Raw genomic sequence first — 14,678 nt, 5'->3', positions numbered from 1 at the left:
CCTTCTCCTCCTCCTGCTGCCGTCCCGCCGGTCCTCCGGGCGCGTTTCCCGTGGTGCAGCGCGCGCGCGGCGCTCTGGCCGGGTGTCGCTGTCACCGCCCGCGGACGCTCCGCGGAGCAGCAGGAAGAAGAAGAAGAAGAAGAAGAAGAAGGAGCCGCCGCCGCCGCCGCCGCTTCCCCCAGGCTCGCCGCCCCGCCGCCGCCGCCCCGCCGGCCCCCCCCGCCCGCGCCCCGCCAACCCCGCCATGCCCGGGGCCGCGGCACGGCCGCTCTGAGCCGCCGCCGCCGCCGCGCCCCGGCCCGGCCCGGCCCGGCCGCCTTCTCCTCGCAGCTCTGCGGCCGGTAAGTGCCGGTGGGGGCGAGCCGGGGCCGTTCGGTGCGCGGAGGGAGGAAGGGAGGGAGGAGGAGGAGAGGAACGGGAAAGGAAGGAAGGGGGGGCCGCGGCGCGGCGCGTCCCGCATGGGCCGCGCTTGGCCCCGGCGCGGGGAGGCCGGCGCGGAGCGGGGGATGAGGAGGCGGCGGGCGCCCTCCGCCCGCTGCTCCCGCCGCTCCCGCAGCTCCCGCCGCTCCCGCTCCGCCCGCTCTCCCGGCCGGGAGCCGCGGGGCCGCGCAGGCCGCGCCGGGGCGGCGGGGATGGGGCCGGCGGGGCCGCCTGACAGACGGACGGACAGACGGACGGACAAAGAGCCGACGGACGGACGGGCTGGCAGCGCGTCCCCCCCGGCCCCGTGCTCCCGGGCCGTATCCTCCGGCTGCCCGCCTCCCCATTGTTCCCGGTGTAAGATAGCTGAAGCGTGCCGACCTGCGAGCAGTCACTCCGTTCGGTTTTATTTTTGAATAACCTTCTCAGAGTCTCCTCTCGGCTGCTCGGAGGAAGCTTTTGCAAGGCACCCTCTTCTCCCCAGCGTCGGGAGCTGCTAACAAGTGCCAGTCTGGAAGTGGCTTGGCAGAGGAAGGGGGACCAGTAGGAGTTAAGGAGAAATTAGTTGGGCTTCAAACACTTTCACTCTTCATGGTCTTTCCTTCCCCAATTCCTGCCAAACCTCAGCTGGGGTGAGTTGCAGCAACATCTGCATTAAGCTGGTTCATGAAAAGGAAAGACATTTATGTTGCCAACATAACTCATCTCTCTGATCACTTTGTTTTTGTGAACTGTTCAGAGCAGCAGCTGTGAGGGATTTTGCACAACGATTAAAAAAAAAAGGTAGATATGTGGAATCCAGTAATCACAACTTTAGTCTTGCTTTAAAGGTCTACTTGGAGCATCACCTCCCTCTCTGTCTGCATACATGTGATGTTCTGGTCCAAGAAGTGTTAGATGGGAGAGATGTCCTACTCTTGATTAACAGCATCTTTGCTGTTGGTACAGGACGAATGACAGAGGACTGTGGTTTTTCTTTTGAATAGGATCTCAGTTGCTTTGTTTATTTGCTGCACTTGCTCACAAATTGCAGTAGTACTTTTACAGGCCTGCTGGGAATGTATGCCTGGGCCTGTGATGCTTCAACATTTTGGAGTGCCCATGTCAGATTTTGTTGTTGCAAGTGGTAGAAATTCTGTAGCCATTCTCCATGTGTTTGGTGAATATGCCTGGTGAAGGGAGGAGGTAGAAAACTAGTGCTACCCTGTATCAATTCTTGCAAGTGTTCTTATGGTATGCTCAGAAGCAGTTTAGATAAACCAGTGGTCTGATCTAGACTTAAGAAGTTTGCATACCTTCGGACAATGTTAGTTTTACAGTGTCTCACTTCCAGTGTCTGGGATCCGTGCCTGTGTCCAGTGACAGCTGTCATCTGCAGGAGTGTTGGCTGCGCCGGAAGCTCCAGAGCTCATGAGGCCTCAGTTTTCCTGTGGATCCTGTAGGATCTGCAGGCTCCTGGTACAGGGTACACACACATTCACAGGAGAGGCCGGCAAACCCTGCTCTTCTTGAGGTTGTTTAGGAAAACAAAATTAAGTTTTCAATTGGGCAGTTTCCTGAAAACTGTTGTCATGGCCTTTCGTGGTGAATACGCAGCTGAATGTGTGTGTTCGGTTTCCAAAAGTGTTTGCTTTGTAGTTGTTTCTGGATGTCTGCATGTAGCTCTTCCCCAAATATACATGTAGTTAGTGAGCTCACATAACTGAATAAAGCTAAAAGAGATGAGAGTGACCTCTTGAATTTAGGCTGTTGTGTGCACGTGTACTTCTTCTGTCTTTGCTCCTGAGGCTGAGACCTGAGAGAACAGATGTGTATGTAATCTGTGCTTTTGTTATTGTCCTTCTTGTCCATATGTGTTTCATGTCTACTCTGTTGCAAACATATTCTGTTTATGGAAGATCTCTAATATAATGGATTATGAAATCAAACTATTAAGTTAGTAGGTAGCTATTTGAAGAACAACAATGATTAAAAAAAATGGAAGAAAAATTACTCAGAATGTGAAAAGTTATATTTCAGGCTCCATGGTGCACCTGAAGGAACAAATGCTTGGGGAATATTATTATATAGCTTCTCAAAATACGGTTTTCCCTCTCAGTTCGGTGTGTACAGGTTTATTTATATGAGGATTTAAAGTGTTGTGGAGCATGTGTGCGTTCTGGAGACAGTTGGTGGTGTAAAACTATCAAGGTTGGAAGTTCTTAATTCCAACTGAGAATTTCTGTGTACTGGTAGTGTTAGAATTGAACTATGAGAATGCTAAGAATATGTTACTCTAGTGAATTATGGTGATGGTACATCTTAAAGAGTTTAGCTCACTTCTAGGTAAGTTCTTTGCACCACAGTTTCAGTAATGTAAATTTGCAAATAGTGGTGTCCAGGGTGTCAGTTGTTAGTGTAGGGGTTTAGGTTAAACATTTTAAAATGTACCATTGAGAAAGAACCATTTGTTGTATTCTGGTATTTTGGGGAAAAGCAGGGTGGGTTTGTTTTTTGTATCTGCTGCTAGAGATTTGTGATTTTTTTTTTTTTGTACCTGGGATATTTGTAGAGTCTTCCTCTGCTGCGGAAGACTGTGTGGGCTCTTACAAATGGAGACCTGTCTGTACAGAGCAGCTTGATGGAGTGGGCCTTAATCTATCAAAACCACTTTAAGTGGTTTAGCATAATTTGGGATTAAGTTTGATTTAATTTTGGCTCTAATATAAAATACATTTTTCTATGTGAAGTAACCGAAGTTAAATAAGAAATAGTAACATTGTGGTAATGTCTGTGATAAATAAAGATACTGCTGTTACCCTAAACATGAAACTGAAGCATCCAGCTTTCTTGTCCAACCTTAACAATGTCTTGTATATTAAGTGAATGGGACAAGGACTGAGAAAAGTAAACACCAATGGAAATATTTTTTGCTTTGAAGACTCTTAAATGAATCTAACAGAGAAATAGATAGGGATAGGTTTTATTTAAAATAAGTACTTTGTGTGCCTCTGCCTGGCATTCTAATGATAGCTGCCTTTCAAATGATGAAATAGATTCAAGCCTTCAGCTTGCAGTCTGATCTGCATAACTGAGTGTTTAAAGACAAATGTGGTCCCACAAAAGCTCCATGGATGTAAGCAGACATGGGTATCTGCTTCTGTCAGGTTGCAGGGCTTATGTGAGGGATCAGTACTGTGATTAAGTTCCACTTTAATTTGTTTAGGTTTTTTTGACAGAAATACTTTTGGGGAAAATGTATTTCTTGGACTACTGAGATTCATGAATTTTTTTTTTTTTTCTTTTTTCACTTCTGTAAATTGGAATCTGTGCAGAACCCCCTGCACAGTGTTGAGTTTATACATTTAACTTATTGTTTTTTAACAGCTGAGACATAGCTATTGACAGACCATGTCAGCAAAATACAGCCACTGGCTATAATATATAGCTATAAGGCAAGCACAGACCTCTGTCTAACAAAGGAAAATCCATTCAGATTTTCATGAGATTTATTTTCATTTACACAAATGCTGTTAGTTACTTTATTTCAGTACTTTCCAGTGAAGTTAAAACACAACTCCCATCTGTTTCGCTCATTAGTTAGTACTCTGTATACCTTTTAAATATACATTTTTTATCATCCACATAGAACAGAATATTTTATACATCAGCAATAGTGCCATAAACTACAGAAGTGGTAAAATTTTAAACTATTTAACTTACAAATTATTGTACAAATTAAAATACAATAACATATGTGAGTATTCCAATATTATATATGATTAAGTTATCTTCCCCTGACTCCATATAGAGATATTTTTCATATATCATTCAGCATGTTGGATAAAATATCTGGAAAAATCTGTAATATGTTCTCACAAAACTTGATTATAAGTGTGTCCTAAGGGGAAATTGGCTGTCTTTTAGAAAGACTGTGGAATCTACAACATGTAGAAGGGTTAGAATCTCCTGATAACTTCTTCCACACTGTCAGAATGTTATTTTGGGAGATAATATGGAGACTAGTACTGCTTTTGCTCAGAAATAATTTTTAATGTACTCTTAGGATATTATCAGTGTGTTAATGTATTCCAGGCTATGATATCAAGAGGCAACAGTGAGAATACTGTAATGTAGTTAATATATTACTAATTTATATTACTTCATGATTTCACTGTACTTTTGAAAACAGCAAGACACAGCTCAGTAACAGCATGTGTATATGGCCTGATCGTGCAATTGATATACTCTACTGGCACATTAGTATCACAGTATCTGCATCTTGTCATGGTATGTGCAGAAAACCTTAAGACAGTGCTGTCTAATTCTTCCCTTATGACTAGGATGACATTTTTATAAGCGCAGAATTAAACAGTCTGATGATAAAATGAAGTCTGTGTGGGAAGAAGTTCTAACCTGCAAACAGCAGTAGGGTATAATTTGTGAACAGCCTATCAAATATAAACTGTCTAGATCTCTTGCACTGGGAAAAAACCAAAAAAAACTACATAAAAACCAAAACCAAAAATCCAGGTGCCTGTAAAATGTCTGTACAATTTCTTGATGTAACATGTGATATTACTCATGCCTAAAGCTGTTATGATATCTGTGTGAGCTCAGCTATGAGACTGATAAGCCTTCTGCTCTAAAATTGTTTCAAATGGCAGCTACATCTATAAGGTTAAAAGATCCCCATTCACAAAAATTTGTACAAATTTCTTAAATGTTTATGTACTAATTTCCCCATAAAATCTGTATTAATTTTACTACTTATGTACCCCAACACGAATACAGAAGACATCATTAGAGGGGTTTACAATGCCAGTAACAGCATGACCAGGTCGTGTTACCTTAATGCAAGAGGTGAAGTGAGAAATACTGATGCTGGGCGGGTTTGACATAGTCACATGTTCATTAGCACTGTTTAAGAAAGGGAGAAAAAACAACTTTTTACACACTGTGAATGTTAACTGCTATGTGATTGTCCTGAAAATTTGTCAGATTTCCTTTTTTTCTGTTTTTAGGGTTGTATATAAAACAAGGAAATGGTGATAATGCTCCTAAAAAGCATGTGTGCACATGTGTGTGTAAGACACTTGTAGCATCTATTTATGATGATGTCTGGCCTAAAGCTCTAGTCATGGAGAATGAGAAGTGTTCAGCATAAAGTTAGATTTATTTTGCCAAATAAGCAGCATATGATGTGGGTTAGTGCCTGGGATGTCACTGAGGAGGGGCAAAGCCAGTGAGCAGCTTCTAAATTCACCATCTTTCTCAGGCTTCCTTGGGTAGTGAAAACTATTTAACCTTGCTTTCAACAAGTGATTCTGTAGTATTGCATTGCAGACATTCTTCAGTTTTTAAAAGGGAGGACAGAGGGAGAAAAATGAGTATTTAAGCCAAGAAATGAGTACATTTCACGGGATCCATGGATGATTTTTTAGTCTGTAAGCATTATAACAGTCAGAATTTCCAGATGCTGTGGATGATTTTAGAGTTTCTCAAGCAAGAATATTCTGAATCAAATTACTGTCTCTGTTGCTGACCTCCTAAGGCATGATTCTCCTCAGGTTAGGACCACTTAAACAGTGGTTTTTAACATAGGTCACTGTTATATGTCAGTCTCTGTCAAGTGAAATATATGTGAGATGAATGACAGTTGTCAGGCTTTTTAAGTTGGGTCATTTATAGCACTGAGCAGGTCTAGATACATCAGTAGCTATATACATAAATTTAAGAAATGTTCTCCTTTTGTTTCTGTAAAGTTTCTTTTAACAAAGAAGTTCTTCATGATAGATTGGTAAACTCAACCAACTCCCTTTTTGCTAGAGTAACCTTACACTGCTTACCTTGAAGAAAATTTTTGTAATGACCACTAGATCAAGTGCAGAAGGAGGTGGTGAATCCTAAGGGTACCAAGATGTGATACAATTATTTTAGACCACAATCACTTGCAGATTTTCCAGACATGCCCATGGAATACTGGTTTTCAGCTTATGTGTTGACCTCATAACCAATTTTTTTGAAGGTAAAGTCTAGTGTGAAGGTGCCCTATGTGAATATTGCTTTAACAATATCAAATGAGAATGAATCATTCATATGGGAGAAAGACTGCTGTCATCTCTCAAGGAGGAAAGCTTTATTAGGCTGTGGTTCTCAGGAGCTTCCTCTGTCACTGGTAAACCTGACAGTTACACTTAGTGATGAATTTTCGTCTGAGTCAGCAAAAAGATGTCAAAGTTATGTGATTGTCTTCTGGGGAGCAGGAAAGCTTGTATTGTTATGGAGTGTAAGGAAGTAAGGGAAAGGCACTTTGCTTTAATGTTGTTTTTTCCTGGTAGAAAATATGAAATTTTCTTTTTAAATGACTAGAAAAGAATTCTTATGTATTTAAAATGTGGTTTTTTATGGTCACCAAGGATGAAATTAAGGGATTGGGAGGGGGAATAAAATAGAGTTTGTAGAAGAGGAACATGCAGAGGATGATCATCCAGTTGTCACAGTATTTTGCTGGAATATGTAGAGTAGGTGGCAATTTGTAGACAAAACCAGTGGGCTTGTTGTCTGAATCTGACAGTTAAAAGTAGATCATGCAAACCAGGCGTGTTCAGGCTGGTGCCTGTTAGGAACCTGTACTCAGTGTTACATACACTGTATTGGATCAAATATAATGCAGCTTTAAGTGTGAGTTTACTGTCACTTTTCAAGGAACAGCAATGTAAAGGGACAAGCTGACAGAAAACCTAATCTCTCAGTTCTTTGCATGACCTTGCAGTTTACTGTCTAGTGTGCCTTTGTATCCTCTCTGGATTACATTCCTTATAGGTCATAGGACAGGCAGGGGGCTTTCCACAGTTGTGCTGGTGATGAGAGTATGGCTGCATGTGTAGAAAAAATGGGATCTCTTGTAGTTACATCTTATGTGCCTAAAATTTGCTGTAACTCTGGACAACTCTTCATTTCCCATGTTTGTTTGGACATGAGTTCAGCAGAGCAGTTTGGCTCTGGTTCTTGCTTCTTGGGTATGTGGGCATAGTGATAGAACAAGGAGGAATGTCTGTAAATTGAAACAGGGCAGATTTAGATTAGATATTAGGAAGAAATGCTTAACTTTGATGGTGGTGAGACACTGTAACAGGTTACCCTAGCTGTGGGTGACCCCTCCGTGGAAGTGTTCAGGGCCTGGTTGGATGGGGCCCTGAGCGGCCTGGTCTGGTGTAAGATGTCCCTGCCCACAGGGGGATTGGAACTAGATGGTCTTTAAGGTCCTTTCCAACCCAAACCATTTTAGGATTCTATAATAAGTTGTTGCCCTTTTACCTCATGGGACACATCTGTGCATTGAGGGAACCTGGGTGAGTGCAGCTGCATCAGCGTGTTCAGGGCTTGAGGACTTGAGACTCTTAACATGGTTGGATGAGGAAACAGTATCTAGAAAGCAGTCCATAAATGCAGAACATTTTTTTCTTTCATCAGAATCTTGTAAGTATATTTTTGCACTTTACAGATTGGTTTCCTGCTTGCTTAGTATTATGGGTTGTATTGAATGTCTTTCACTGAGACTTGGCTTCATCATGAAGTTATTTGACTATGGGTTTTCAGAAATTTCAGATCTTTTTGGGATGGTAGCTCTTAATTGTTGGTCTGTGAGTTAATGGCATCAAGAACCTTCCAGATTTTTGTTCCTAATGATTATAGGAGTTATTATAAACACAGATCATATCTTTTGATCAATCTGAATTCCTGTTTTAGTGTATTCTAGGACTTAATTAGTGAGAATTAGCTGCAGGGTACCAAAGTCATTGAGGCAGAATCCAGTTTCCACAATCTTTTTATTCAAGAGGGCACAATCTTGAGGAGTCTGAGTTTTATTTTTTGGATTATTTTCAATGTTAGTTAATGGGCCATCATATCTGTGTTATTATTGTTCCTATAAAATAGTTTCTAGGCATCTTGTGTTTTGGCTTGCCTTGATCTGAAAATGGGCTTAAGTGCCTGAAAATTGTTTGAGAAATTTAAAACTGTAATGAGGAGTAATTACCTTGGGGTATGTGGTAGAAGTCAGTGGGATTCCTTGTTCATACCATCCTTGAAGTATCAAGGGAAAGAGTTATCTGGAAGTTCTTACTGGGGTTGTGGATAGCCTTTTGAAGAGGATACACTGCAGAAGCACACTGGATTTAGTAGTTACTTGATTTGCCTTTTTTTTTTTTTTTTTTTTTTCTTTTGAAGTGAGGATCAGCCAGATTAAAAAGGCTGATTTACAGTTCTGGAATTTTATGTAAGCAGGATAGGAATAGTTCTTAGCTGATTTAATCTGACCAGAAGTGTTGGTTATCAGCAGGGAGGTGGTGGGCTTGTTGCAACAATGGGGAAAAATATCCTAACTGTACGGAAGGATACTCTTTTCTTGGCAAATTTACATGGTCTGTAACATGCTTGTGTTCCAAGAGGGGTTTGGAGAAAGTGACCTAGTTGCTCACTTCCATGATTTTAGAGTTTATTTCTACTCCTTCCCCCTGTGGCTGATCTCATACGGTCTTTAAATACTTACATGTGTCTGTTGATGTGCTGACTCTTCTGTTTATGCTTGATGAAGGTGCTTGATACTGTTCCGATGCTGTTGTATCAGAGAGTGCTGGTTAGGCCACAACAATCCCTGACTCCGCTGATGAAAATTGCTCCTTGGTGCCCAGTTTGTGATTGCTGGAATATTTTGAAGAACAGTGATAGATTTTCTTTTTTTGGTTCATTGTTGGTCAGTGCTCTCCCTCATGGAGCATCACAGTATTGTCTGCTCCTTGTTTTGAATCGTGCATTAAAGGAAAGAAAGGGCTGCCACCAGAATATACAGTTCAAGATGGTGCTTCTAGTGATACCCAAATCATTGTCATTTTACTATTTTTATAATCATATACTGCCACCATCTCTGAAGGTTCCAAACACCTTTTTGGAAATGTCTTGTGCATTTTGATCACATTTTGTCACCTGTGATTCTTTTTCTTTCCTCAGGGAACTATTATATGGGCTTATTTATTCTACTGACTATGTTACACGTGTGTTGCCATGTGTTTATGTTAGTAAAAGTGAAGTACATATGTTCTTGAAGTAGTTTATTTTCTCTGTTTCATGTTTAGTTTTGTCATTTTTAGTTGCTAGGTCTATTAGTCCTCTGGAATAGGTAGATCCTTGAAAGGCTTTTTTTTTTTTTTTTTTTTTGTGTAGGTAAACTTGTAGGGTTTGAGGAGTGGAGCAATTAATAGAGATCTATGTCTTTAGCTTTAGAAAGGGCTCTTTCTGATCTTCTGGCCCAGACTTTTGACCCCACCTTTTCAGGTGGGTCTGAGAGATGGCCACTTAGGGTAACACTGTAGTATTTGAGAAACATAGTATAGAAAGTATAGAATTTACTTTGTCTGTCTGGAGTGAATCTTCTACTAAAGAGGTATTCAGTCTATCATGTTTTAGATTAACTGGATTATTTGAGGTAGATGAAGGGTATGTTTGAAATATAGCTGCAATGAAATAAATATCCATTAAAAATGAAGCTACCTTGAGGTATGACACTGCCTCCTCTGCAGGTTTAGATAAGAAAGTGTTCCTTTGCAATATCCCCATGAGAAAAGTTAGTCCACAGAGAACCAACGATATTTTGTAGAATTTGTTTCTAGATGTTACACAGAATGTAATCGTACCCCAAGTAAGTTTGCTGTAATGAAGTTAGGGAAAAAATGTCTGCTTTGTTCATGGTGATGTGCTGAAGTTGAAATTGCAACTTGGGAGAGTGATTCCTGTATTCTAAAATACTTGCATTGCTCTCACAACCTGAGAGCCCATGTTGAAATAACATTTTCAAATACCGAAGCAAGATCTAGAAATAATCACCTGTGCTCTCTAAGATCTGTTTTGTTGTTATTCATGTCCTTCTCATTTATGGTTTAGAATAGCGTTGTTTTTTTCCTCTCAAGTTTTCCTTATGCTGTCAAGTATGTAAATGAGGAATATCTTCCAGAACCTCTGAGATCACTTTTGCAGCTAACTTCCAGGTTTTTTGATCAAAACCTTCTTGATTATACTTTCATTAGCTTATTGTCCAATGTTATTTAGTCTTTGTGGATGCATTAAGTAATTGTCCTGAATTTTTCTGTAATTACTATTTTTCTTTAATGCACATAGATGGCCTCTTAGAAAATAATGAAGCTGAAGTAAAGATATTACAAGCAAAGCATGCTTTTAAAAGAGCAATTTTAGGTATAAGTCAACCATGCAAGCATTAAAATGACAGCATTGAGCTTTACCTATGCCATTTAATTTTACCACCCTCATTATATCACTAATATATTATACCTTAATATTATACTTTAGTATTTAGTGATACTAAATAGCCCCTACCTTTTTGAATGCACAGGAATTGAATAAGCAGCTGCTCTATACTTTGCTTTCTTCTCATTGCATAACACGTGTTCCCTTACTATGCTCTGCTTAATCCTGCTCTGAAGGCAGAATGAGTATATTTCTTTGTGAAATTTCTGTAATGGTTATCAGTAGGCTTGTGAGGGCCTCATAGGTAGTTCCTACTGCTCACTTCACATCTGAATCAAAGGTGGGTCATTGCACCCGATTTAGAGACAAGGAAGTGGAAAGAAGGAACAGGGATTTGCCAAGATAACAGATGTGCCCAAAAGCAGTGGCAGAGCTGTGAGAAGCCAAATCTCTCTCGGTTCTGTTACATTGTGGTGGTAACCAGTGTTTCTCTCTTCAGTCTTACTGTTGTGCTTACCTTTTCTTGAAACAGTCCTGCATTAGAGTGCACCCGTTCCTCTCGTGATTCTCCACGGAAGTGGCTGTTCCATGTTAGTTGGAAACACACTGGTTGGTTGTGCTTTCTGATCAGTCATTAAGTCCTAGGAGTGGCGAGACCATCTCACCCACCTCCTCACAGTAGTTATCTAAGTAACTGCAGTAGCCTTACCTGTCCATCTGAGGGCTGCTGCCTTCTCCCCTCAGGAGCTGTGCTGGCTGCAGGAACAAGAGCACTATAAACTGATTAGTTCACCCTTGTGACCTGTATTGAACATTGCTTAGTACTACAAGTATTTTAATATACCTCAGGGAAAGGAAATGGATATTTCTTATTTTATGGCTGGAGAATTGGTGTCTGTGAGTAAGATGAAAGTTTGCATTTGATATGTGTGTCCATTGAGCTCTTTAAGAACTTTTTTTTTTTTTAAATAACAGCATTGCATTATCTTTGTATTTTTAAAGTATTGTTGTAATTGATTTAATTGCAACCTTGAGTACTCAGCATTTTAGGTGAATTTGACCCAAATGTGTCAGCATAAGCACCCAGAAAATGTGGAACGTATAATTATTGATCACCTATTTTTAAAAAGTTTTGGTAGAAATGGCTTGTGTAGGCTTGTATCCTATTTTGCAAGGTAGCAAATGGTTGTGGCTTTCTCTTCATGTGCTCTGTGACTCATTTACACATTTTGGCATTTGCAACAAATGGAGCAAGGGTATTATAAAGTGTCACCAGTTTTTATGGAGCATTCCATGCAGTGTGCTGTAGAAAAAGATATATCTATATCTAGATATGGATGTACACACATGCATAAATATTTATGATCTTTTTATTAAAAAAAAATAAAAATCAGTGCCAATAGGCTGGAAAGGTGAATTATGATGAACCAAGGTACCCTAGTGAAGGCAGTCCCTGAAACTTCTGTATGTTTGCATGCAACTTCTTGTATTCTCCCAGGGGCTTTTGTGTATAATATTTTAAGGATTTTTAAAAAGCAATCTGGAAAGAAACAACAGAAATTTTGTATACATATGTATGGAGTCATAGAAGTTTTGGGTTGGAAGGGATCTTAAAGATCATCTTGTTCCAGTGCCACTGCCGTGGACAGGGACACCTTCCACTTAGATCAGGTTTCTCAAAGCCCCATCCAGCCTGGTCTTGAATGCTTCCAGGGATGAGGCATCCACAGCTTCTCTAGTCAGCCTGTTACAGTCTGTCACTGCCCTCACAGTCAAGAATTTCTACTTAATATCTAATCTAAACCTTCCTTCTTTTAGTTTAAAGCCATTCCCCCTTGTCCTGTCACTACAGGCCCTTGTAAAAAGTCTCTCTCCAGCTTTCCTCTAGGCCCCTTTTAGCTGCTGGAAGGCTGTTCCCTGGAGTTCTCTCTTCTCCAGGGTGAACGGCCCTGTCTCCCTCAGCCTGTCTGCATAGCAGAGGTGCTCCTGCCCTCTGATTATCTTTGTGGCCTCCTCTGGACTCACTCCAGCAGGTCCACATCCTTCTTACATTGTGGCTCCAGAGCTGGATGCAACACTCCAGGTGGAGTCTCATGGGAGCAGAGCAGAGGAGCGGAATCCCCTCCTGGACCTGCTGCCCACGGTGCTCTGGATCCAGCCCATGTCACAACTGGCTTTCTGGGCTGTGAGCAGACATTGCTGGGTCACACTGAGCTTCTCATCAACCAACACCCTCAAGTCCTTCTGCATAGGGCTGCTTTCAATCCATTCTGTTCCCAGGCTGTATTTGTGCTTGGAATTGCCCCAACTCACTTGCAGCATCTTACACTCGGCCTTGTTGAACTTCACAAGATTCTCACAGGCCCATCTCTCCAGCCTGTCAGGGTCCCTCTGGGTAGCATCCCTTCCCTCCAGGGTGTCAACCACACCACACAGCTCAGTGTTGTCGATCCCACTGTCCGTGTCACCAGCAAAGATGTTAAACAGCACTGGGCCCACTACCAGCCCCTGGGGAACCCCAGTCGTCACTGCTGTCCACTTGGACATTGAGCCACTGACCACAACTCTCTGAGTGCAACCATCGAGACAATTCTTTATCCTCCAGGGATGAGGAATGTATGCACACATACATACAAACCTTTGCCATTTGGGCCAGAGCAACAGTGGGTTGTCATCTTCTGTAAAGCAGCACTTTCGTAGTGCTAGTGATGGGCAGAGATGCTTCCCAGATACTTGCACATAGGAGACGAATGGTGAGACCCAAGGAATTTAAAGGCTTGTAAAAATAAAAAAAAAAATCACATTTTTAAAAGAGGAATGTATTTTTCTTCTCTGTTTATTTTTAAGGTGAAAATATGTGAGATGGGCTGAGAGAGTTAGGCTGTGAATGCTGAACAGAGAAGGGTCCACTCCTGCACCATGTTCTGACACACTGTCATTGTGGTAAATCCAGCCAGTGAGTTAACCTCAGAAAATTAATAACTGGGAAAAAAAAAACCTGCCAGGCTGTTGGAGTGTAAACAAGTGTGTCTTTATATGAGATCAGAGTAGGCACAAAAGATAGGCTGAACTCTCAGAGTGAGGGGCAGGAATCAGGATTGCCCCTTTCAATGACCATTAGCTGCTAGATGGGCTCAGCTTTGTGTTAGAACTGCACTGTTATCTAAATCAAATAGGAAAAACATTTGATACATTATCTGAACTACTTTTATAAAGTTTCAGCCTGAAGCATGTGATACGTGGAATTTCACAAGATTTTCACCTGTTGGACTGAAGTTATGTCTAGTGCCTGTTTTCCTGAATATAAATGCCATTGGAAGTCCCCAGAGTGAGCACTTTGGAGTGCCCAAGTTTCATGGTGCAAGGGCAGAAATTCTGCATTGTTCTTTTGAGGTTATCTATACAGTGCTGGAAATTCCCAGATAAACTCTCAAAAATAATTATTTTCTAGTAGGTTATAATTTAGTGCCACAAAACCAGTGGCTTTTTTTCCCCCGATAAACCCATAACATTGCCTATGATTTTTTGACTATTTAAAGTATGTTTGCTACATTGGTGACACCCCTGTGGATTTTGACATGTAACTGTGGCTTTGTTAATACAGTATCAGAAGCTTTTCAATGGGTACATTTGATAATAGATTGTGGTTATGCTGGTGATGATCAAATAGAGATTTCAGGATAGGAAAGGTGGCAAAGATTTTCACGCATGGATAATTTTATGCACGATAAGTAGATTTTCCATGAGTAATCCTGTTGATTGTAATAGGACTATTCACAGCTCAGTATGAGTGTAAATCTTGGTGGGATCAGGCCCTGTACTGGCATGTGTTCAGCAACATGGAGCACTTAGAAATAACTGTGCAACAAGTCATAAGGGTGTTTGTATCATATGTTGCCTTTCAGAATGTGTTGATTTTATGATCTGTGAACCTTTTCAGGCTAATTTATGTTTGATTACTTTCATTTTGCAAGTCAACACATTCTGATTCATTCTTAGAAACACTTGTGTGTTAA

General features: G+C 41.2%; 1 protein-coding gene across 4 annotated transcripts in view; it reads left to right on the top strand.

Moving 5' to 3' along the window:
* The first annotated feature begins 279 nt into the window (after positions 1 to 279).
* Positions 280 to 14,678, top strand: part of ZNF148 (zinc finger protein 148) — a 40,418-nt gene continuing 26,019 nt past the window's right edge. For 3 of the 4 annotated variants that reach the window (XM_032693331.1, XM_032693329.1, XM_032693327.1), the window contains exon 1: positions 686 to 1,052. The gene's annotated coding sequence lies outside the window, so the exon portion shown is untranslated. Of the gene's footprint in view, positions 342 to 685; positions 1,053 to 14,678 lie in introns of those variants that run through there. The other variant, XM_032693328.1, reaches the window with a different exon arrangement.

Source organism: Chiroxiphia lanceolata, chromosome 7 (genome assembly GCF_009829145.1).
Source record: "Chiroxiphia lanceolata isolate bChiLan1 chromosome 7, bChiLan1.pri, whole genome shotgun sequence".
Classification (NCBI taxonomy): Eukaryota; Metazoa; Chordata; class Aves; order Passeriformes; family Pipridae; genus Chiroxiphia; species Chiroxiphia lanceolata.
This window is presented reverse-complemented; position numbering and strand designations above follow the sequence as displayed.